This window comes from Odocoileus virginianus, chromosome 2 (assembly GCF_023699985.2).
Source record: "Odocoileus virginianus isolate 20LAN1187 ecotype Illinois chromosome 2, Ovbor_1.2, whole genome shotgun sequence".
NCBI lineage: Eukaryota > Metazoa > Chordata > Mammalia > Artiodactyla > Cervidae > Odocoileus > Odocoileus virginianus.
The window spans coordinates 96,032,379-96,056,880 of NC_069675.1; the positions used below are offsets into that span (position 1 = coordinate 96,032,379).

General features: G+C 45.1%; 1 long non-coding RNA gene across 1 annotated transcript; it reads right to left on the reverse strand.

Annotated features, from left to right (window-relative positions):
* Nucleotides 1-4,458: 4,458 nt before the first annotated feature.
* LOC139037412 (uncharacterized) lies at nucleotides 4,459-6,611 on the reverse strand. Its single transcript, XR_011490198.1, has 2 exons — nucleotides 6,430-6,611; nucleotides 4,459-4,735 (listed from the first exon to the last, which is right to left on the reverse strand). It is a non-coding gene; the product is annotated as an uncharacterized lncRNA (long non-coding RNA).
* Nucleotides 6,612-24,502: the final 17,891 nt, after the last annotated feature.

Consider the following 24,502-nt stretch of genomic DNA (forward strand, 5'->3'; position numbering starts at 1 on the left):
ATCCCTGGATTGGGAAGATCCCCTAGAGAAGGGCATGGCAATCCACTCCAGCATTCTTACCTTGCCTCCCATGGGCAGAGAAGGCCGGTGGGCTACAATCCTTGGGGTCACAAAGAGTCAGACTTGACTGAAGCGACTTAGCCTGCATGCAATCATCAAAATGCTATAAACCAGCCCAAAGGGTTAAGTAACTTACACACAATAGCATTTCCCTGCCCATTTACACGTGAGGGCACAGAGGCTCAGTCAATTGCCCAAGGCCTCCCAGACCGAGAGAGCTCTGAGGCTGAAATTTGCATCCAGGTCCTCTGACTTTGAAGTACAACCACGGTGTGGCATATCCTACCATGTCCTGTTCCACTTGGATTGGCTCATGTGTTGGCCGCCCACATGCAGGCATAGGAGGAGACTGGTGGGCCCAGAAATCAGTGGTCCCCAGAAGGGGACTGGTCCCGATGACTTTTCTGTACATCAACAGCTGTTGAGATGGCCAAAAAGTTTGTTCAGGTTTTCCATGACATCTTATGGAAAAACTTGGAAGAACTTTTTGGCCAACCCAATATTTATCCAATACCTGCAGGTGCAAAAGGGAGCGTGAGCTGTTTGCACGGGATTTATTTCTCATGGAGGTGGAGGTGGTGGACATCAAACCAAGAATGACTTGTGGGTGGAGACCCATGTTGGACAGGGACCGACAAGCTGATGACCACTGGCAGGAATGGTAGCTGAACTATGGGGACAGTTCTGTGTCCATTTCCCTCCCCTGGGACCCACATGCTTCACCAAGCCCTTCAACTGGAGGGTAAAAGGCTGCCCGCCTGGGGCTCCATGTCCCTGCTACAGGACGGTAACCAGAGCCCATCTGATTGGTCCATGCAGCTGTTCAGGATTTTCTGAGTCACCCCCACATGGCTACAGAGAGATCTGAGCAGGGCCCCTAACCCTAACCCTATTCCTGACCCTGATGGCAGGGAGGAGTAAGCTGGGAAGGGTTCTGGGGGAGGTGACATTTCAGGGGTCCTTGAGGCTGAGTGCAAGTTAGATGAGTGAAGAAAGGTGAGCAGGGAGCAAGCCAGGTGGAAGGAGACACAGCTGCAAAGGCCCAGGGCAGAGAGGTGCTCAGAGGGGAGGAGAGACTGTGACGAAGTTGGAGGGAGCAGGGCTTGTTCGGGGAGGGGCGGGTGAGATTTGGTTTTTATCCCTAAGCCAGGCCAATGAAGGGCTTATCCCAAGGTCAAAGAACCAGAGGGGGGGGGTCAACGAAAGGGATGGTCCTGGCTTGGGGGCAGGGTCCAGAGCAGGGAAGGGAGATATGAGTGAGGGGCAGCGGAGTCCTTGATGAGGATGGCCCAGAGGAAGGCCAGGGAAATGAGCTGGAGAGGGAGGTACAGGCCGCGAGGCCAGCGACAGGTCAAATGAGAGCCACAATCCCCCACATTCTGCCCCCCAGGATCCCGGGCCGAATGCTCGGACATCATCCCTTGGACCTCCCAGAGCCCCAGAGAGAGCTTTCTGGAGCCACTGGCAGGTTCTAAGGCTCTGAGCAGACAAGAGGGAGATTGCAGCCTCCAGGCCCGGCCCCCTGGTGAGCCAATTCCAAAAATGACAAACGGAGACCCAACAAGAAGGTTGGAAAATGAGCACCTCGGTGCCTCTGTGTGTCTATTGCAGGGTCTGGAAACAGCTGAGTTGAGAGGGGAGCTGCAAGGCGGGGTGCCCACGGGGCAGCCGAGAGGCTCAAGGAAGCTGCTGGTACCCATGATGGTTAGGAGGCCGAGGAGGGAGAGGAGCCCAGAGAGGACCAGGGAGCAGCAAGGACCCGGTCAAAGGTGGGAAGGACTGATGTCAAAATGGACACACATACAAAGACCGGTTGTGGTGTGGCCTCGGACTGTGGGGGGTGTGTGTGAGAGAGAGAGAGAGAGACGCGGGCTTGGAGGAGCAATTTCAAAAATCTCCAGCCCCTTAGCCCATCTGAACACCCCCCTTCTCTCTTCAGCCCCGACCACCGGAAAAAAAAAAAGAGAGAGAGAGAGAAAGAGCGAGAGAAAGAAGGAAAACAAAATATCTACAGTTGTCGAGACAAGAGGAGAAAAATAGAGGCAAACATCCGTAATTTTCTCTGTGGGGCTTTGCGGTAATTGAGCCATTTGGATAAAAATAAAGGCAGCAGGCCCCTTAGGTAAGAAGAGCTTTTGCAATCTAAGAAGCTTGAATTATGCGTCTTGTGTCACTTGAAATCCCCCACCTCCCCCTTCCCCGGGCAGCCCAATCCACTTTCCCTTTTCTTATTATTTTTTTTAAGTACCCTGTCAAATGTCGTCTGCAGAGCAGAGAATTTCAGCTGTCACAACTAATTTCAATTTTTTCCATGTGCTTCTCCCCCCTCGGTGTCCCCGGGGGAGGGGCCTGGCTGAGTCCCCCATTCCCTCCTTCTTGCATCCGCTCACTCTTTTTATTTATCATTATTGTTACTATTTCAAAACCAGATTGACATCATAAATTTGTTTGGGGAGTGTTTAAGGACTGTGGTTTGCTTCTGGTGGGAAGCGGGGCCTGGCCTAGTAGATTTCCAGCCTCCCTCCCACCTCTCCCCCATGCACCTCCCCACCTCCACCACCTTGGGCCCCCATCACTCTCTTCTAGGCCACCCCCCCAACCCCAATCCCAACCCCAATCCCAACTAGCCACTGGAGAAAATTCAGACCTCAAATACCACATTGATTCTTGAGGTTCTATCAGAACCACGGGAACCAGTCAAGTCTCCCCTGGTGGAGGGAGGGGCCCGAGAGGACAGGTGACACTGATCTGACCCACTCCCCATTCTTTTCCATCTCTCTCATCTTTTCTTTCGTCTTTCGTTCCCTCTTGATTTGTGTATTAATTCAGTGGGCATTGAGCCAGGGCCTCCTCCTCTGTGCCCGTCCTGCCAGGGCGCTGGACCCCCGAAGGTCAGCAGGCACAATCCTTACCCCGGAGGAAATGACAGTCTGGGGGAGTCAGGTCAAGAGCAGGATGGTTCATCTGACATGCTGTGAGAGGACAGTGAGGCATGGCACGGGGAGGACCACTTCCAGCTCAGCTGTGAAGCCTTCGCCAAGGAGCCAGGCTGGAGGTGATGTTTGGAAGCAGCTGGAACCAGCCTGCCAGATGAGCTAGGGAAGCGAGCTCCAGACAGAGGGAACAGCATGGGCAAAGTCTAGTGGTAAGAGCGGAACTGTGAGAAGTGATACAAGTGAACTTCAAAAACAGCAATAGACTCACAGACTTAGAAAACAAACACGGTGGCTGGGGGACAGGAGAGGGAGAAGGTACAGTCAGGGAGTTTAGGATGCAGACGCACACACTGCTACATTTAACAAGGACAGCCAACCAGGACCTGCTGTAGGGCACGAGGAGCTCCGCTCAGCATTACGTGGCGGCCTGGATCGGTGAGGGGTTTGGGGAGAAAGGATACATGTGTGTGCATGGCTGAGTCCCCTTGCTGTCCACCTGAAACTACCGCAACACTCTTAATTGGCTGTATTTCAATGCAAAATGAAAAATTAAAAGTTTGAAAAAATATAAAATGAATAACCAGCAAGGACCTACTGTATAGCACATGGAACTGTGCTCAATGTTAGGTGACAGTCTGGATGGGTGGGGGGTTTGGGGGAGAACGGCTACATGTATCTGTATGGTTGAGTCCCTTCATTGTTCACATGAAATTGTCACAACATTGTTAATCGGCTATACTCCAATACAAAAGAAAAAGTTTTTTGTTTTTTTAAGGAGTTGAATTGTGACCCCAAATTCATATGCCAAAGTCCTAACCCCTAGTTCCTCAGAATATGACCTTATTTAGGAATAGGATCCTGGCAGGTGGGATTAGTTAAGGTAAGGCTACCCCGGAATCAGAGGGGACCCTCATCCTATATGACCCAGACAGACACACAGGGAGGAGAGGCCATGTGAGGATGAGTGCAGAGATTAGACGGAGGCTCCTACCAGCCAAAGAACATTAACGCTTGCCAGCAAACCACCACCAGCTGGGAGAGGCAGAGAACAGGTTCAGCCTCACAGCCCTCGGAAGGAGCCAGCCCTGTGGACACCTTGATCTCAGACTTCCAGACTCCGAATCTGACAGCCTGTAAATTGCTGCTGGTGAAGCCACCCAGCTTGGGGTAGTTTATAAGAGCAGCTCCAACAAACTAATGTGTGTGGAGAGCGTGAAACAACATGTTCTGAGAAGTGCACGTGATTCAGCAAGGCGGGTGCTGGCAGTTTGAAAGGGGTGGGGCTGCAGCGTAGCCTGGCCAGATCCTGCAGAATCCAGGACATTATCTGGGGAGCGGGGGTGGGGGGATGGGGAGAGGGCATGAGAACATTTTAAGCAGCAAGCGGGGTGAGATGGGATGAGCTTTGTGTCCATGGGGTCGTGAAGAGTCTGACACGACTTGGGGACTGAACAACGAAGTAATTTTATTTATTTATTTATCAGTTTTGGCTGTGCTGGGCCTTCAGAGCTACACGGGTCTTTCTTCTCTAGTTGTGGCAAGTGGAGGCTACTCTCTAGTTGCAGTGTGAGGGCTTCTCGTTGTGGCGGCTTCTCTTGTTGCGGAGCACAGCCTCTAGGGTGTGAGGGCTTCAGGAATTGCGGCTCATGGGCTCAGGAGTTGCAGCTCTCAGGCTCTAGAGCACAGGCTTCATAGCGGTGATGCACGAGCTTCGTTGCTCCATGGCATGTGGGATCTTCCTGGATCAAGGATCAAACCCATGTCTCTCCTGCACTAGCAGATAATGCTTTACCCATCCAGACTGTCACCTAACATTGAGCCATCAGTGAAGCCCTCAATTTTTAAAAACTGAAGTAGAGTTGATTTACACTGTTGTGTTAATTTCTATTGTACAGCAAAGTGATTCAGTTATATGTAGAGATGCATTCTTTTTTAAAATTCTTTTTGACTATGGTTTACCATAGGATATTGAGTATAGTTCCCTGTGTTATACAGTAGGACCTCACTGTTTATCCATTCTATACATAAAAGCTTACATCTGCTAACCCCAACCTCCCACTCCATCCCTCCCCCAACACCCTGCCCCTTGGCAACCAGAGTCTGTTCTCTATGCCCACGGTTCTGTTTCTGTTTTGTAGATGATCATTTGTGCCGTATGTTAGATTCCACATATAAGTGATATATGGTATTTGTCTTTCTCTTTCTGACTACTTTGCTTAGTACGATAATTTCTAGGTCCTTCCATGTTGCTGCAAATGCTATTATTTCATTCTTTTTATGACTCATATTCCATTATATGTGTGTGTATATATATATATATATCTGCATATATTTATATGTATAGCATATCTTCTTTATCCATTGTTCTATCAATGAGCATTTAGGCTGTTTCTATGTCTTGGCTATCGTAAATAATACTGCCATGAACATTGGGGTACATACATCTTTTCAAATTCTAGTTTTGTCTAGATACATGCCCAGGAGTGAGATTGCAGGAGCATACAGCAGCTTATTTTTGTTGTTTTGAGGAACTTCCACAGTTTTTCATGGTGACTGCACCAGTTGACATCCCCACCAACACAGTGTAGGAGGGTTCCTTTTTCTCCAGAACCACTCCAGCATTTGTTATCCATAGACTTCTTAATGCTGGCCATTCTGATCCGTGTGTGAGGCAATACCTGACTGTAGTTGTGATTTGCATCTCGGGTTGAGCTTTGTTAAATGCACACCCTGGTTACAGAGAAAGCACTGAGGTGTCTTTTTCTCCCACTCCCTTGCCTTCTCTTCCCCTGGCACAAGCGCTCCAGAGCCCAGCCTGCTTTACTCATCAGTGGGTTCTGGGGCTCACAACTTGGCCCGTTCCTCATGGGCCCCAGCCAGAGTCTGTCAAAAGAAGAAACAGTCTAGCAGCTCCAGGGGCCCCGTCCGCTGTTTCCCCCTGGGTTAAGCGCCCTCACGGAGGACCTGGTGCACAGAACACTGTTCAGTTGAGGAGGCTGAGCGACAACTCATCCACCCTGGGAACACCCCCAGCTGGTGTGTGAACACAGAGGCGGCAGGCAGAGAAGCAGCCACCTTGGGACCAAGAAGAGGATGGCCATGGCTGAGGTGAGGGCCAGGCCCCTGCTTCTCAGCCCCTCCCCACCTCCTTGGTCCACCCAGGCTCCCAGTGTGAGCTGCGTGGTTTTCTCCTGTGTTGTTCTGTCTTTCTCTCTTGTCCTGCTGCCCCTGGGAAAGCGCAGAGAAGGGCCTAGAAAAGACCAGGGCCCTCCTCCAGGAGTGGGAGGATCTGAGGCACAGAGAGTTTACACGACCTACCTAAGGTCACATAGCTGATAACAGGCAGAGTCAGGGGATTGAGCCCAGGAAATCTGGGCAGAACCCTCACTCTCAACACACGCAGCATGCCGTCACTTCCAGAAAGGCAGTGTACCTGGTGGTTAGGGTATGCTCCCTGGAGTCAGGCTGCCTGCAGCTGAATCCCACTTCCATCCCCGCCCAGCTGAGCCGCTGGTCCACTCTGAGCTTTGGTCTCCTCAGTGCAAAAGTGGAACACTAGTGGCTCCCACCAGTGGCAAAAGCTGGCTGATGTCCACCATGCTGCTTTCCTTTTCCTCCCAGGAACTCCCAGCCAGACTACATTTCCCAGGCTTCCCTGCAGGTACCATGTGACAGAGTTCTGGACAATGCATTGTAGGAGGAAGTGATGTCACAGCTCCTAGGCCTGGCTCCTAAAACGTCCTGTGCCATTCTTTCCACTCTCTATGCTGGGCCCATGAATGACCACGTGGAACAGAGTCCCCAACCAACCCCCTGCACCTCATGGAATGGGAAATGAATAGGAAATGTGCTCTTATTGTGGGGTTATTTGTTAGGATGTTAGGCTGCTCTTATGACCACCCTCCCCATCAGCTCTCCTGAGGACTGAAGAGTGAATCTCTCCAAAGCTCTCAGTGCAGCATTTGGTGTCTGTGAACCTCTGGCTACTGAGTCACCATCCTGGTTCCATGTCTGCTTCCGGCTAGAGCGGGAGCTCCAGGGACCCAGCACTAACCGGGTGTTCATAATACACGTCAGAGGCCTGGTGTGCCTGTGTCTGGCATTTGGGCCGGTGTTCCCTTCCCAGACCCCCAGTCTCTAAGAGCTGGGCTGTCTGTTACTCTGTCAAGGATACCTTAAGCTGGCGGCTCCTGGCTCTGTAGCCTTCCTCCTCCCCATAGCTGCAAACTCAGCCCTGCCTCCACTCACAGTGTGAGAAAGATGTGCTAATACTTACTGCAGGACCCCCCCTCCCCCCAGCCTATGGCCATGCCTCAGAACCCCAGCTCAGAGTCCCTCTGCTGGGGTCTGAGAGCCTACCCAGGATTTGGCTTTGAGGACCTGAGAACCCCCTGAGTCCGATGCCATAAGGTGGGCAGTGCTACCCTGCCTCTTCCCTCTAAATGTCTGCGGGAGGGGCATTAGGACCACACAGGAGTGCACCTACCAGCCAGCCCTGACTTCCTGCTATTAGGAGCTGCTTGGGGGCGCTATGTGACTTTGGGCCTGCACCTCAACCTCTCTGAGGGTCAGTCTCTTGCTTTGCTGCTCCTAGGGCCAGGCCGCTGGTTACGGTGCACCAGGTAAGTGCTCAACCAGTGAATGCCTGGCGTCAAGGCTCAGCTCACCCTTCTCACCCCAACCTGTACTGCGAGGGGGGATCTCGAGTGCTGAGTTAACATCTCCACAGGCAGCATCAAGACAGAACCAGGGAAGCCAAGCTCCCTGCCCTGTGCTGGGGCTGGAAGTCATTCGGCTGGGAAATCACTTGTCCACAAGCCGGAGCCTAGTCACAGAGTTGCGCTACCATGAGGGAAATTGCTCTAAATGTGAATCCACCTGCGAGCCTGGGGAAAGTGATTTTGATCCTCATGAGTGGACAGCAGTAGTCCTTCTGTGCACAATATTTTCAGCCTGTCTGCCTTCCAATCACTCCTAAATAATATGTTTTATTTGGTGTGACTGCTCACAGGGGCCCTGTTGTACGCCGCACTGGCCGCGGAAGCGTAACATTTAAAAATCTCATCTGAACAACAAAATTCTGTCAAGCAATTATCCTTCAATTAAAAAAAATTAATTTAAAAAAATCTTATCTGCTTTTCATATGTAATAAGCAAAACAGGTTTCAGGCTCCTGTAGCCATCTTGCCTGGCACTGAGAAGCAGGTGTCCCCAGGATAACTTTGGGCCAAGCCCACTACTGAAGAGACACTGGTATGGCCCAGAGGGATGGGCAGGAGAGACCAGGAGGCTGGAAAACAGCATTTCTGGGATCAAACCTTGAGTCCTCCACTTCCCAGCTGTGTGACTTCAAGCAGGTTGCTTGTCCCCTCTGAACCTCAATTCCTCATCCATGGAAGAGAGGATGAGGTCTTTGCTGACCCACGGTTCCTTTAACTCTGATTTCCCCAGGAAAGACCCAGTAGGGGGAGTTCTTGATTTACTCCTTACCACCCACCATGACAGGGCTTCTCAACTGGCACTAGTGGTAAAGAACCTGCCTGCCAATGCAGGAGACATAAGAGACGCCAGTTCAATCCCTGGGTCCAGAAGATTCCCTGGAGGAGGGCATGGCAACTCACTCCAGTATTCTTGCCTGGGAAATCCCACTGTCAGAGGAGCCTGGTGGGCTACGGTACATAGGGCTGCATGGCTGAAGCAACTTAGCACACGCCATAACAAAGGATTCAAAAGTCAGCTTCCATATTTGCACACTCATGTTCATAGCAGTGTTTTTCACAGCAGACAAAAGGTAGATACAAGTGCTCACTGACAGATGAATGGGTAAACAAAATGTGGTATACACACAGTGGAATGTTATTCAACCTTAAAAAGGAAGTTCCGTAACATGCTACAACATGGATGAACTTTGAGGATACTATGCTAAGTGAAATAAGCCAGACAGAAAAGGACAAATATTGTATGATTCCACTTTTATGAAGTAACTAAAGAAGTCAAATATTAATACTATTAATACAGACAGACAGTAGAATGGTGGTTTCCAGAAGCTGAGAGGAAGGAAGAATAGAGAATTAATTAATAAATGTTTCAGTTTTGCAAGATGAAGAAAAATTCTAGAGATGGATGGTGGTGATCCTGGTGTAACAATGTGAATGTAGTTAATGTCACTGACCTGTACACTTAAGAATGGTTACAATGGTAAATTTTATGTGTATATTTTATTACAATTAAAGTTTTTTGTAAATTAGAAAGAAAATTTTCTCAGCTTATTTTTTTAAAAAACAGAAAGGAAGAAAAGAAAAAACATTGATATAAGCATTATATATTTAATATAAAATATTATATAAACATATATAATATAAAGTTATAAATATGATTATATTTATAAATATGAATTTAAATACAAACATTAGGCATGGGAAAGGGAATACAATAATGGAGGAGATTTCAAAAATGAATAGAAGGGACTTCCTTGGTGGTCCAGTGGTTAAGAATCCACCTTCCAATGCAGGGGACCTGGGTTTGATCCCTGGTTAGTCAACTAAGATCCCCTATGAAGTGAAAAGTGAAAGTGTTAATTGCTCAGTTGCACCTAACCCTTTGTGACCCCATGGACAGTAAACTCATTAGGCTCTTCTGTCCATGGAATTCTCCAGGTAAGAATACTGGAGTGGGTAGCTATTTCCTTCTCCAGGAGATCTTCCCAACCTAGGGATTGAACCTGGGTCTGCTGTATTGCAGGTGGATTCTTTACCAGCTGAGCCACAGGGAAGCCCAAGATGCCCCTTGCCTCTTGGCAACTAACCCCATAAGGTGTAACTAGAGAAGCCTCCACGAGCCTCAGTGAAGAACCCACCCACCACAGTGAAGACCTAAAAGTTTAAAAAAAAGGAAGAAAGCTGCATAAACACACCAGGCTGGTAAAATTGAAAATCTGGATGAAATGAATGATTTATAGCTTCCAAGGCATTATAAAATTACCAAAATTGACTTTTAAAGAAGTGAAAAATCAAATAACATATTAACTATGGAAGAGATAGATAATTTTCTTGAAAAGTTCTCTCCCCAGAGAAAGTCTCCGGGCCTTGAGAGTTTTTTGTCTGGATTATTTCAGACATCCCCAGAACAGGTCATCTCAAGAATCAGACTCTTCCATAGCGGAGAGAAGAATGGAAGAAGCTTTCTGATTTACCTCATGAAATCTGTATAACCTTGTTGCCAAGTGGTGATAACACAGCACTGAAAAAAGAAAACCAGAGACTATGTCTCTTACAAAAATATATGCAAAAGTCATTAAATAAATTCTGACAATCTTAATCCATATATACTGTGGTCACAAAATCAGGATTTGGCAGCAGTCATTTCTATTTATCCTTTAATAACTAGCTACCTGTGCAAATCAGGAATTCATCTTCAAAAAATTTTTAATAAATTTTTATTGGAGTCCAGCTGATTTACAGACTTCCCTGGTGGCTCAGATGGTAAAGCATTTGCCTACAATGTGGGAGACCTGGGTTCGATCCCTGGGTCAGGAAGATCTCCTGGAGAAGGAAATGGCAACCCACTCCAGTACTCTTGCCTGGAAAATCCCATGGATGTAGGAGCCTGGTAGGCTACAGTCTATGGGGTCGCAAAGAGTCGGACACGACTGAGCGACTTCACTTTCACAGCTGATTTACAATGTTGTATAAGTTTCTGCTGTACAACAAAGTGGGTGCACATATATCCACGCATTTTTCATTTCTGTTCCCATACAGGTCATTAGAGTATTGAGTAGAGTTGTCTGCTATACAGTAAGTTCTCTTTCGTTTTCTGTTTTATATATTGTAACGTGTATATGTCAATTCCAATCTCCCAGTTTGTTCCTCCCCTCCCCCATCTTTCCCCTTTGGCAAGGAGAAGCTTGTTTTCTACATCTGTGACTCTATTTCTGTTCTGTGAATAGGTTCATTTGTACAAATTTTAAAAAAATGTTCAGTGCTTTGATGCATGAACATAAAAGCAGGTTTATGTTGAGTATAGCAGGGGAGGATATAAAGATGTGAGCTATAAAGTTTGTGTGTGGATTTCGCTGGTGGTCCTGTGGTTAAGAATCTGCCTTCCAGTGCAAGGGACATGGGTTCGATCCCTGTTTGGAGAACTAAGATCCCACTTGATGCGCAGCAATTAGGGAAGCTGTGACTACTGAGCCTGTGATCCGAAGCCAGGGAAGGCCACACGTCCCAACTAGAGAAGCCCATGCATCCTGCAGCCAAGACCCAGCATCGCCACAGTAAAAAGAAAGAAAGAAAAACAAAATTTGTGTGATAGTTCATCTCATATAGACACAGGTGCTGCTATGGAAGCTCTTACTGTTTAGAGATAAAAGCAAGGCTGCAGGGATAAACCAGAAGGATGTAGAGCTGTGCCTTTTCATAGATGTTAAATGCTGAGACCTCCTGGGAGAAGTAGGAAGTTGTGAAGACTGGGCTATTGCCGAGAAGCCTTGCTTTATTTCCTCGTGTGTTTATTTATTCCTTTGGGAAACCTAATTGAGCATCCAGTCTTCTCCTTCTGTAAAAATAACTCCTGAGCACCTACTCTGTGCCACACAATGTTCCAGGCACAGGCGACAGTGCGAAGAAGCCGCTGCCCTCAAGCTCCCAGTCTCAGAACCTTCTGGCAGGCGAGCAGGCCCGGCTGGATTGGGAGCACCTTCCGGCCGCCGTGCTCCATGCTCCACTCTCCTCGGTCTCTGCTGCAGAGTGCTCACAGGCTGGGGGCTCAGTCCTTAGGACAGCCCAGCCTCCGCAGTGATGCCAATCCTAATAATGGGCCCTGGCGAGCATCCGCTGGCCACTGTTTGCTGGAGTACTCTGCGTGCATCCCACATGCGCTCCATAGAGTAGCTCTGGGACATGGCCATTCTCCAGGAGGGACATGTGGCTTAGTCAGAGACTTAGGGGACTTGTCCAAGATGAGCCAGTTACTAAGGGGGCAGAGCGGGGATTGGGTCAGGTCTGACCCCAGAACCTGTGCTCCTAACCACTGGGTAACCTGGGCAGGGCATCTGTTGAAGGTTTCCAACCAGCTCAGGCCTTCGGGATTCACTTTTCTTTTCTTTTTTCCACACTCTAGTGCATTGCCCCGGCTTTTCACTGCAGAGGCTTCTCTTGTTTCGGAGCTCAGGCTCTAGTGCGCAAGGGCTCAGGAGTTGTGGCTCACGGGCTTAGTTGCTCCAAGGCATGTGGGATCTTCCCAGACCAGGGATCGAAGCCCAGTGCCCTGCATTGGCAGGCGGGTTCTTAACCACTGGGCCACCGGGAATTACCCCATCTGCTACTCAGGCTACCTTGTCTCCTAAGAATGTTAGGAGAGTGGTGGGTGTGGGGAAGGGAGGAAGGAGAAGGAGAGAGATGCATCAGAGAGAAGAGGTGCTGGGAATCCTGTGGGGTGAAGCCGCAAGAATCCCAAGGGGAACTCCCCTGGTGGTCCAGTGCAGCTGCAATGTGATCACCTTGGACTGACCTTGGGCAGATCCCTTTAGCTTCCCAAGTCTCAGGTTCTTCATCTGCAACATAGGAACAACTAATAGTACCCAACTCATAGGGTCATAAAACGTAGATAATGTAAGTAAACGATTTAACACGAGGCTGCTCCTTGTTCAGTAAACTCGACAACACCCTCACCATCATTATCACTTCTTACAATGCGGGGGAAAATGACAGGTAAGTGTTCATTTCCATCCTTTAGTTATCTGACCTCCAATATACATTTTTCACCCACTTAGATATTCTCATTATGCCTTAAAGAATAAGATCTTTTCTCAAAATTGATTTCTAATTTGGAACTGTTTTCAATGTCTTGTAATAACCTATAATGGAAAACAATCTGAAAAAGAATAGATTTCTATATGTGTGTGTGTTACCTGAATCACTTCACTGTACATCTGAAACTAAGACAACCTTGTAGATCAACTATACTTCAATTAACAAAGAAAAAGACATTTTTTTTTAAATTATATGAGCAATGCACAAATACACACTGCTTGTTTTTTAAAAGCTACAATTAGGACTTCCCTGGTGGTCCAAGGGTTAAGACTTTGCCTGCAAGTGCAGAGAACACAGGTTCGAACCCTGGTCCAGGAAGATCCCACATACTGCAGAGCAACTAAGCCCATGCTTCCCAACTTCTGAGCCCATATGATGCAACTACTGAAGCTGTCGCAGCTACAGCTCACACACCGCAACTAATCCCCACTCCCCACACCGTAATCCCCACTCTCCACAACTAGAGAAAGCCTGCAGGCTGCAGTGAAGACTCAGGGCAGCAGAAAAGAAATAAATGAATTAAAAACATCATTATAGGTAAGACTGGAAAAAAAAAGTGAATGTGAAAGTCTCTCATTCATGTCCAACTCTTTGTGACCCCATGGACTATATACAGTCTGTGGAATTCTCCAGGCCAGACTATTGGAGTGGGTAGCCTTTCCCTTCTCCAGGGGATCTTCCCAAACCAGGGATCGAACTCAGGTCTTCCACATTGCAGGCAAAGTCTTTACCATCTGAGCCACAAGGGAAGCCCGTTTTACTGCCTGTCTTGTAGGTTCTGCCATCTCCTCACACCTTCCCTCCCCTCTCCATCCTTCTCTAAAGTGTTAGTTGCTCAGTCATGTCTGACTCTGTGCGACCCCATGGACTATAGCCTGCCAGGCTCCTCTATCCATGGGATTCTCCAGGCAAGAATATTGGAGTAGGTTGCCATTTCCTTCTCTAGGGGATCTTCCCAACTCAGGGATCAAACCTAGGTCTCCTGCATTGCAAGCAAATCCTTTACCATCTGAGCCACCAGGAATGACCACCATTCTCCATAGGTAATCTCTCTTATCATTTTGCTGCCTCTTCCTTGGGTGATTCTTTCCTTACATTTGCAAGCACATATACTTATCCTTTGAAATAAACTGGGTGGTTTGTGTGTGCAGTACATCTGATTTATTTTTACATAAAGATATCGTACAGATCATATTCTCCTACTATTTCCATATTTTTTGCTCAGTAACACCTCTTGATTCACTGATGTCAGTAAGAAAGAAAGGAGGAAGGGAGGGGGTTCCCAGGTCTGGAAACTTCAAGACCAAAGCCTGCAACTTGGACTAGTCATTCCACCGGGGCACTTGAATTTGCTGGGTTCGCCTTTGCTCTCCCCGTGACTTATCTATTTTATCTTTACAAACAAACCACAATTGTTCTCTGCCTGAATCACCCACAAGCCTCAGGTTCTGAAACATGAAAACATCTTTCTCTCCACTCTGTTGGGCCAGACTATCCATTAGACCTCACCAGTGGGAGGGAAGCTTTCTAGGAGCAGTATTTATTTCTTCTTTACAAGATTATGAAAAGACAGCTCAGGGGCTGTGGGTGCAAGGCGCAGGCCTGTTGTCAAGGCCTCTTTTCTTGAGCCCCAAGTCTTTGGAAGCTGCGATGATCAACAGGAAAAACCAGAAAGACACGTGTCACTGCAAAGCATGGAATACACACCCAAGGGTTAAAAAGCAGCCTGTGCTTTGACCCTGGAGTCAGACCCTGTCCTTCGGATTGTGGTGAGAAAGATAACCCACCACCTGGCCTTTAGGACTTTTTGACTCTTAAGGCAATCCCAGCCACTGATTTTGTCTCCAAGATGAAGTGCCCTTAACCAGGAGTGACATTTTGGTGAAAATGCAGCCAGGTTACTTCCTGCTGCCACAGGGGGTAGAATTTTCTTTGGAAGCATCACATTTTTCCTGCTTCATGGCAGCCTGGTTCTAGAGAAGTGGTCATTGTTTTCCCCCCTGGCCTCCAAATCCAGAGCTGAGCCAAGTACAATACCAAGCTGAAGAGCAGAAAACCGGTGTTTCTAAGATGGACATAACAGGAGCAGGACACCCATGTGACTGGGAGAGAGAAGCCTGACAGACACTTCCAGGCTTCACTAGGTTCAACACACACACACACACACACACACACACACACACACACACACACACATACACACACTTAACTCTATCCCCAATCTGTAGGACCTAAAGACTTGAGAATCTCTAGAAATCTCCAGGTAACAAATGGAGCATATGCTCTAACAGGAACTGTTCTTTTCCTTTATAACAAGCAACTGGCCCCCTCCCACCAAATGCCTACTTTATCCTTTGCAGTGTTCATCACTGCTACCACCAGCACTCCAGCCCATTTCTGTCCGCTGACTCATGTCTCTTTCCCATTACAGATATCAACGGTAGGCTCTCTTTATGGTTTGGTGATTATCTTCTGTCCTTTGTGACTCCTTCCTGGATTTCATTTCCAGCCCCCGTCCTAACTATCTTGTTCCTGATACCATTCTGTCTTAGTGAGGATGGATTATTGCAGGCAAGGGCCTTTCAGAGACCATACCTCAATAATCTATACACAGGAAGAGCCTTTGTTGGGTGGATGGACAGATGGAAGGAAGGAGGTTTAATGTAACAATCCCTAACAGTCATTAATTACTCTCTGTGCAGAAGGAAAGAGTTTCACTGGCAATCAAATGATTTTGTGAAAGTCTAGCCAGGAAAGAAGCTGTCTGTCCAATGCATAGTTAAGGATGAGAAGGGCTGAGTGTGTCCAGCGGGGTACGTATATTTTATTGACGTATAGTTGATTTACAATGCTATGTCAATTTCTGCTATACAACAAAGTGACTATATGTATGTGTATATATATATATACATGTATATATATATACACACACACACACACACATATATATTCTCTTTCATCTTCTTTTCCATGATGGTTTATCACAGAATATTATAGTCCCTGAGGGCATGTATATTTTTGAATGCTGTCTGAGCAGGACCCATTTAAATTCATTCTCTTTCAATCAAATCTGTTTCTTCTCTCACACACTTAAACTGTTTTGGGGTCATTATTTTTAGTGGACAAGAGTTGTTTTTTCCATTGTACCCACTTTTCTTCTGGTAACAGCTATATTTTCTTCAAGCCCTTCATTCCCTTCTCAGGTCTATGGCTCTGAGATCTCAAAACACTATGGCTGAGATCCATGGCTCAACTTTCTTCCCCCAAGATGGCTGATGCAATCTTTTTTTCCCAGCGTATTATAACAAAAGTTTCAAATAGACCAAAATTGATAGAATTTATTAATGCACACCTATTAACCCCACCTCAGTTTCTCCTGTGAACATTTCACTACATTTGCTTTGTCTCCTATCTATTCACTTACCCGCCCCTCCCGCAAGCAATTTTTTATTGTTGTTGTTGCATCTCAAAGAAAATTGCAGACATCAATACATTTCTTCATAAACCTGTATCATTTGGTACATTTCTTCCTAAATGTATACCACTGACTAGAGTACAATATTTGTCTGCATGCTTTTTCTTTCATTATAAAGTTTACATACAATAAAATACACTGATATTGACATATGCTAAATTCCGTATGTACTGTGCAGCCCAAATTCCTATGAATACACAAAACATTAGCTTTGCCCCAGAAATCCCTCATTCTCCTTTCCAGTCAACTTCCATCCTCAAATTTCAGAGGCAACTACTGTCCTGATTTTTCCACTTGGGATGTTTCCAGTTTTAGGCTATGATGAAGCTATTGTGACAATTACTATATAACTTTTTTTTATGGACCCATGTTTTAATTTCTCTTAGATAAATATGTAGGACTGGAATAGCTGGGTTAAGAGTGGGCGTATTTTTAATTTATTAAGAAACTTCCACTCTTTTTCTATTTGGTTGTACCATTTTACAGTTCCCAAAACCATGTGTGAGCATTCCAGTTGCTCCATACCTTGTCAATATTTGATATCTTTTCAGTTATAGTCTTAGCCATTTTAGCCACCCAGCCATTCTGGGTGTGTGTTTTAGTTTGCATCTGTTTAATGATTAATAATGTTGAGTACATTTTCTTGGGGGTATTGACCGTTTATTCACCTTCCTTTGTGGTGTTTCTAATTTCTTTTGGCCCATTCAAAAAGATACATTCACTCCAAAGTTCACCACAGCGCTATTTACAATAACCAAGACAGAAATGCGGCCTAAGTGTCCACTGACAGATAAATGGACAAAGAAGATGTGGTATGTTTATACAATGGAATATTATTCAGCCATAAAAATAATGAAATAATGCCACTTGCAGCAACATGATTGGACCTAGAGATTATCATACTAAATGAAGTAAGTCAGGAAAAAAGACAAATATCATATGATATCACTTACATGTGGAATCTGAAAAAAAATTATTCAAATAAATTTATATACAAAACAGAAATAGGCTCATAGACATACAAAACAAACTTACGGTTACCAAAGAGGGAAGAGGGGGGATAAATTAGGAGTTTAGAATGAATGTATACACTCTGCTATGTAAAATAGAAAAGTAACAAGGATCTTGATGAACATGAAAGAAGGGAGTGAGAAGGTTGGCCTAAAACTCAGCATTCAGAAAACTGAGATCATGGCACCTGGTCCCATCACCTCAGGACAAATAGATGGGGAAACAGTGGCAGCAGTGACAGACTTTATTTTTGGGGGGCTCCAAAATCACTGCAGATGGTGACTGCAGCCATGAAATTAAAGGATGCTTGCTCCTTGGAAGAAAAGTTATGACCAACCTAGACAGGATATTAAAAAGCAGAGACATTACTTTGCCAGCAAAGATACATCTAGTCAAAGCTATGGCTTTTCCAGTAGTCATGTATGAATGTGAGAGTTGGACTATAAAGAAAGCTGAGTGCTGAAGAATTGATGCTTTTGAACTGTGGTGTTGGAGAAGACTCTTGAGAGTCCCTTGGACTGTGAGGAGATCCAACTAGTCCATCCTAAAGGAAATCAGTCTTGAATATTCATTGGAAGGACTGATCCTGAAGCCGAAACTCCAATACTTTGGCCACCTGATGCGAAGAGCTGGCTCACTGGAAAAGACCCTGATGCTGAGAAAGATTGAAGGCAGGAGGAGAAGGCGACAACAGAGGATGAGATGGTTGGATGACATAACTGACTCAATGGACATGAGTTTGAGTAAATTCCGGGAGTTTGTGATGGACAGGGAGGCCTGGCATGCTGCAGTCCATGGGGTGGTAAAGAGTCGGATACGACTGAGACTGAACTGAACTGAACTGATCATGGCACCTCGTCCCATCAATTCATGGCAAATAGATGGGGAAACAATGGAAGCAGTGACAGGCTTTATTTTCTTGGGCTGCAAAATCACTGCAGATGATGACTGCAGCCATGAAATTAAAAGACGCTTACTCCTTGGAAGTAAAGCTATGACCAACTTAGACAGCATATTAGAAAGCAGAGACATAACTTTGATGACAAAGGTGTGTATAGTCAAAACTGTGGTTTTTCTAGTAGTCATGTATGGAAGTGAGATTTGGACCATAAAGAAAGCTGAGCACCAAAGAATTGATGCTTTTGAACCTTCGTGTTGGAGAAGACTCTTGAGAGTGAGTGACTGAACTGAACTGAACCGAGATGTTCTGGAGGTGGATGGAGGGGGTAGTTGCACAGCAGTGTGAATGTACTTAATGTCACTGAACCGTACACTTAAAAATAGTTTAAATGGGGACTTCCCTGGTGGTCCAATGGTTAAGACTTCGCCTTCCTATGCAGGGGGTGCAGGCTGGATCCCTGGTCAGGGAGCTAAGATCCCACAAGCCTAGCAGTCAAAAAAAGCAAAACAGAAAACAGAAGCAATATTATGACAAATTCAAAAAAGACTTTTAAAAATCTTTTTAAAATAGTTTAAATGGTAATATATGTAATCACAATATAAAAATTAAATATTTATTTTAAAATTTTAACTGATCAAATTTCAAAAACTAAAAATTGTGATATAAACAAGTTTCAGCCAGGAGGAAGAGTAACAAGAACTCATCTGCGGCTGGTGGGATGTGGGTCCTCCTTCAGAAATATTGTCCATGATGGAGAGCAATTGGGCTTCATCTACCAAAGCTGAGGAGGTGTATTCCCTATCACTCTCCCCACTCCCAGCAATTTCACCCCTGGGTGTATATCCTAGCGAATCTGCCAAACACTACATAAGCAGACAAGTTCAAGAAAGCTCATTGCCACATCATTTTGTCACAGAGCAAAGAAACATGGAAACTATTTAAATGGTGATCCATAGGAGAAAGAACACATAATTTCTGGGTTTTTCATATAAGGGAGTCACAGAGTAAAAGACTCTAAAATATGGCTATGTATTTGAACTTGCATACACCTCAAAAATACATGTTGGGCCAAAAAAAAAGACATAAATGACAGGATACATAGAGCATGATACTGTTTATATAGTGTTTAAAAGCATTACACACACACAAACACACACATGAACACAATGACCATTAGAATGTATTTGTATAATGTTTAAAGGCATTACACACACACACATGAATACAGAGACCATGAGAATGTATATCACCAAATTCAGGAAGGCAGTTATTACTGGAGAGGGAAGGAACAGGCAAGGATCATGGGGGAGGGGGGTTACACAGGACTCTTCACTAGTAACTTCAGTGCTGATTTCTTATGTTGACATTAGGGACATGGCCATTCATTACATCATTTTATATAATTTTTGTATGTCTGAAACATTTCATAATAAAAATAATAGATCAGAGATTAAGATACTATGATGGGACATTGCCAAAAGGGTCTACTCATTAATTTACAGAAATCATTGTTCTTTGAATGTGTACTTGGGCTCAATACTGGAGACACAATGGCAAACAACACGGACATAGCGCTGCTCTCTCTGAAGTGATGGTCATGTGTGAGTATTAATCAGATCATCAGGTGAATGAATGTATAATTTAAAATAGGTGCTCTGATTTCCAGAAAGCAAATTGAGCATTTTCTATAGGGAGTCTAACTGGCCCAAGAGGAACAGCTTAAAGATGCTGACATTGGGAGATGCCAATTAGCCCAGTTGGACCATTCTACATTGAAGTCCACAGTCAACAATCCTCACCTATGCTCACTTAATCACCCACTCAGAAGCATGAACAGGCCACCATGTATTCCCAAACATTTGAGGAAAGTCTGCAACATAAAAGATGGGGACCATAAAGCCTATCTACTTGATTGATAGATAATTACATACATACATACAATATGAGAACAGTGACCTGTAAGCAACGTGAAATGTGCAATGAGAGTAAACTTTTATTTAAAAACTATCTTTATCATCCTCTGAGAGATAAGAAAAGATATTCTATCCAGGAAATAAGAAAAAAGTGATACTTTTTAAAGAAAGGAATGTTGGGAGAGTGAAGAAGAGCTCTTAGGAATTAAAAACATGAAAGCATAAATGAAAAACCCTACAGAAAGACAGGAAGATCAAGTTGAGGGGATATATCCATAAAGAAGAACAAAAGATAAAGAGATGGGAAACAAGAGATAGAACAATTCGAGGACAAGTAGAGAAGGTCTGATACTCAAATGATAGCTCCAGAGAGATGAATGGAGAAAATAAGGGGGGAAATCCTCAATTAAATAGTTCAAGATAATATTCCAGAATTGAAGGATGTTAATTTCCACATTGAAAGAGTAACTGAGGGGCCAGCATAATGGATGAAAAAAATATCCACTTCAAGATACACTACCATGGAATTTCAGAACACCGTAGGAAAAAAGAACACTGGATGTTAGAAGCCAGTGAATGATATCTTTGATGTCCCAAAGGATGATTATTTGCAATCCCAACTTCTACAACTATCTGAACAGTTAGTTAATTGAGAGGGCAGAATGAAGATTGTTTTGGACAAGCATGGTCCCAGAAAATTTACCTGTGTGTATCCTCACAGGAACTTACTTGAGGATGTAGTACTGCTCTAGGAAGGGCAGGGTGGTATGGGGGCAAGATTGATACACTTACTCTGATGGTGAGATACAGGGTAACTTTGTAACCATGCAACCACTCAACATTGCTCTTAGGAATGTCCCTATTCCTCATCAGTGCTGGAGATTCTTAATAAGTCTTCTTTACTTTTAGATTTGATGTTGAGATGTTCTTTAGCCTGCATTTGAAATCCCAGTGGATGCTTGACATTAGAAAAGAGGACCTATGAAAACCTCTAAATGGAGAACACCCTGCTCACAAAGAGTTACTGCTGGGAATTCTTTATGCCTCAGAGAGAAAGAAAAAGAGTGCAGACCCTGCAATGGGAATGCAGTTTCCCCAAATTACAAAAGACCAGATGCCAAGGATCCTTAGCATAATGAATACTGAAAACTGGAAACACCCATACAAAACCCTCTAGGCTAAGGGTCTACTCTACAATATTCCACCTTCATATTTTGTTTCTCTTAATTTCTTTAGAAAATTGTATTACTGTTAAGAAATAGTTGCCTTTTCTCCCTGGAGGTGGATTGGGTTTCTCTGCCATTTGGCCAGTACTTGACCACTTGGCTTGTTTTGGTCAGTTAAGTGTGAGCAAATGTAATGCCTATCACTTTTGAGGCAGAAGCTTTAAAAGACAGGTCGTGCTTTACCACATTTTCTTTCCTTTTTGCCTCAATGATGTTTGATGTTTGAGACAGAGGCTGTTCTATCAGCTCTGGTTGAAGAGTGAAGCCAATGTGTCGCAGAGTTATAGTCTACCTGTCATGTTCGTCATGCAGCATGAATGTTCATGTTCCGGTGAGAAATAACCTTTCTTGTTATAAGCCATGATGGTTTTGAGGTTTGTTACTGAAGCACAACCTAGACTTTTCTTACTGATATAATTTCATTTTAGAGTGGCTTCTAGTTGCTGATATCTAAGGAGGCATTTCAATGTTATCAGGAATGTATTTCTAAACCTCTGAGTGGGAATGGCCTATTTACATGACAGTCTCATATGCAAAATGAGTAACCACAGAGTATGTGAATTTTTTTAACCTCTGAGAATCTTATTCCTACCCAATATGAGCAAGATCATTCCCATTCACTAATTTCAGAAATATTGAGAGCCGACCAAATGCCAGGCATTGTGTTAGGTACTAGGGAGAACAATGAACAAGATGATACAGTCCTGGTCCCAGCAGAAGCGTTTTATTCTAGTAAAAAAGACAGATAATAAGTAAGTACATAGTGATTTAAAAGTAACTGCAATACAAGCAAGGATGATGAAGTCTAGGGTGTTAGTAGAACATAGAACACTGGACCTGACTGGGTCTGGGTCATTCTCCTTTTTGGTGCCCCCAGAAATATTAATGAGAGTTGTCCAAAACTACTCAATCACTAAATGGGAAGAATGGGAACCTCAGCGTCTTATTTAGGCATTCTGTGGTCTTTGGAATAAACCTTGAACTGTGTTTTACAATTGGACCAATCACCCTGTTTTTATTCAAAGGGCCAGCCAGCTGGAATTCGGATGAATCAACATGGTACTCAGTTGTGTCTGACTCTGAGACCCCACGGACTGTAACCCACCAGGCTCCTCTGTCCACGGAATTCTCCAAGTAAGAATACTAGGATGGGTTGTCATTTCCTCCTTCAGGAGATTCCAAACCCAGGGATTGAATCTGGGTCTCCTGTATCTCCTGCACTGGCAGATGGATTCTTTACCACTGAACCATGGGAGAAGCCCATAAATCAACGTACTCACCTCAGAATTTTTTTTAAAATATTCAAAACACAAGTATCACTGATACTGGGTCAGCAGAACCATTCTCATTTGGGAAGGCTGATGCCATATCCTTGATTTTTTAAGAATAAGAAAGTTAAAATACTAGCAAACCCAGGCTGGACCACAAATAAATGTGTTGGCATGTTTCGGCCTGCCTCATCACAGCACTTAACAGCAGCAACACAGCCAGATAGGTGATTTCCAACATTTCGGCCAAAAGGGATCATCTCCAATATTGCAATCTTGCCAAATTCTTTTATGTTACCACAACCTGTGGAGAAGGAAATGGCCACCCACTCCAGTGTTCTTGGCTGGAGAAGCCCATGGACAGAGGAGCCTGACTGCCTCCAGTTCATGGGGTCACAAAGAGTTGGACATGACTGAACAATGAACACTACACACCATAATCTAGCAATTAATCCAACTTGATTTTATTCCATTCAAAATAAGTTTCTAAGTACCTAGGGATACAGGGAAAGATAAGACTCAGTCTCTCCTCTAAAGGGACTCACAGGGGAATAGTGAAGTCACTAACAAAGGAAGAATTGTTCTTGGATTATTGGCCAATTATGGCTCTTACTATTTTGCAAAAGCTACAGTCTCCTATTTGTCTAACAAAAAGGCTCAAGAGAAGTCACACTTGATTTTTTATCTTTATTTTCCCTTTCTTAGAGCTCATCTTCCTTCATACCTTCTTCAGACAATGCATTAAATGGCTGACAACATTACTCTCCATTAAAATTCAATTCCTTGCCACCATAGGGCTTGGAAATATTAATCACGAGGGTAATCTTGTTAAGCCAAAGAGGGGCACCCCAGTTTGGACCTACCACTGACAAGATGGGACTTCCCTGGTGGCTCAGATGGTAAAGAATCTGCCTGCAATGCAGAAGACCCAGGTTCAATTCTTAGGTCAGGAAGAGCCCCTGGAGAAGGGAATAACTACCCATTCCAGTATTCTTGGGGCTTCCCTTATAGCTCAGTTGGTAAAGAATCCGCCTCCAATGCAGGAGACCCCGGTTGGATTCCTGGGTTGGGAAGATCTGCTAGAGAAAGGAAAAAGTTACCCACTCCAGTATTCTTGCCTGGAGAATCCAATGAACAGAGGAGCCTGGCGGGCTACAGTTCATGGAGTCACAAGACTTGGACACGATTTAGTGACTAAACTGCCACCACCACCACAGACAAGATGCGTGTCAAGCCCCTAAGTCTTGTTTCTTTGTAGGGGGAGGGCGTTTGCTCATTTGTAAAAATCCACCTCAAATGCTCAAGGTGTCCCAGTATTAAGATTCCTTCCCTCGCTTTTAAATATCCGTTATCTAGTTACTTAGGCATTCCAAGAAGCCCTCTAGCAATACTGTTTTGACTCAGCAAGCAGTGAAGCAATGATGGTCCGGTGGTATTTCCCGTTTCCCCAGAGCCCCAGAGTTCGTGAAGGAATGTGTCAGAAGATACTACCGCGGGCTTCCACAGAAGCGTCCTTTCAGAGCCGTGTCGCTAGGCAACGCCAGGTGTGGCATTAGCTCATCCTACTGCAAACTGATGAGGCTGCAAGAACTCGGGCCCAGAATTCTGCAAACGTGGGGCACTGACATTTTTGTGGTGCTGTTGCTTGCCCTCCAGCATTTTAAAGCGCTTAGTTCCAATATTCCTAATCGATGGTCACTTTCTGAGAGGGGCAGACAGGGTGCCGTCTAGGGAAAGCCACGTCACTCCCCTCTGGGTTTCCAAACAGCCGACAGCCGGGCATCTCGGGCCACAGACACACGCCTCAAAAAGCCTGTCACGACATCGTCGACGGCCCTGGATGAAGTCGCGTCCAGAAATGGCCAGAGAGCGACTCTGGTCCCAAGACCAGACAACAGGGCCCG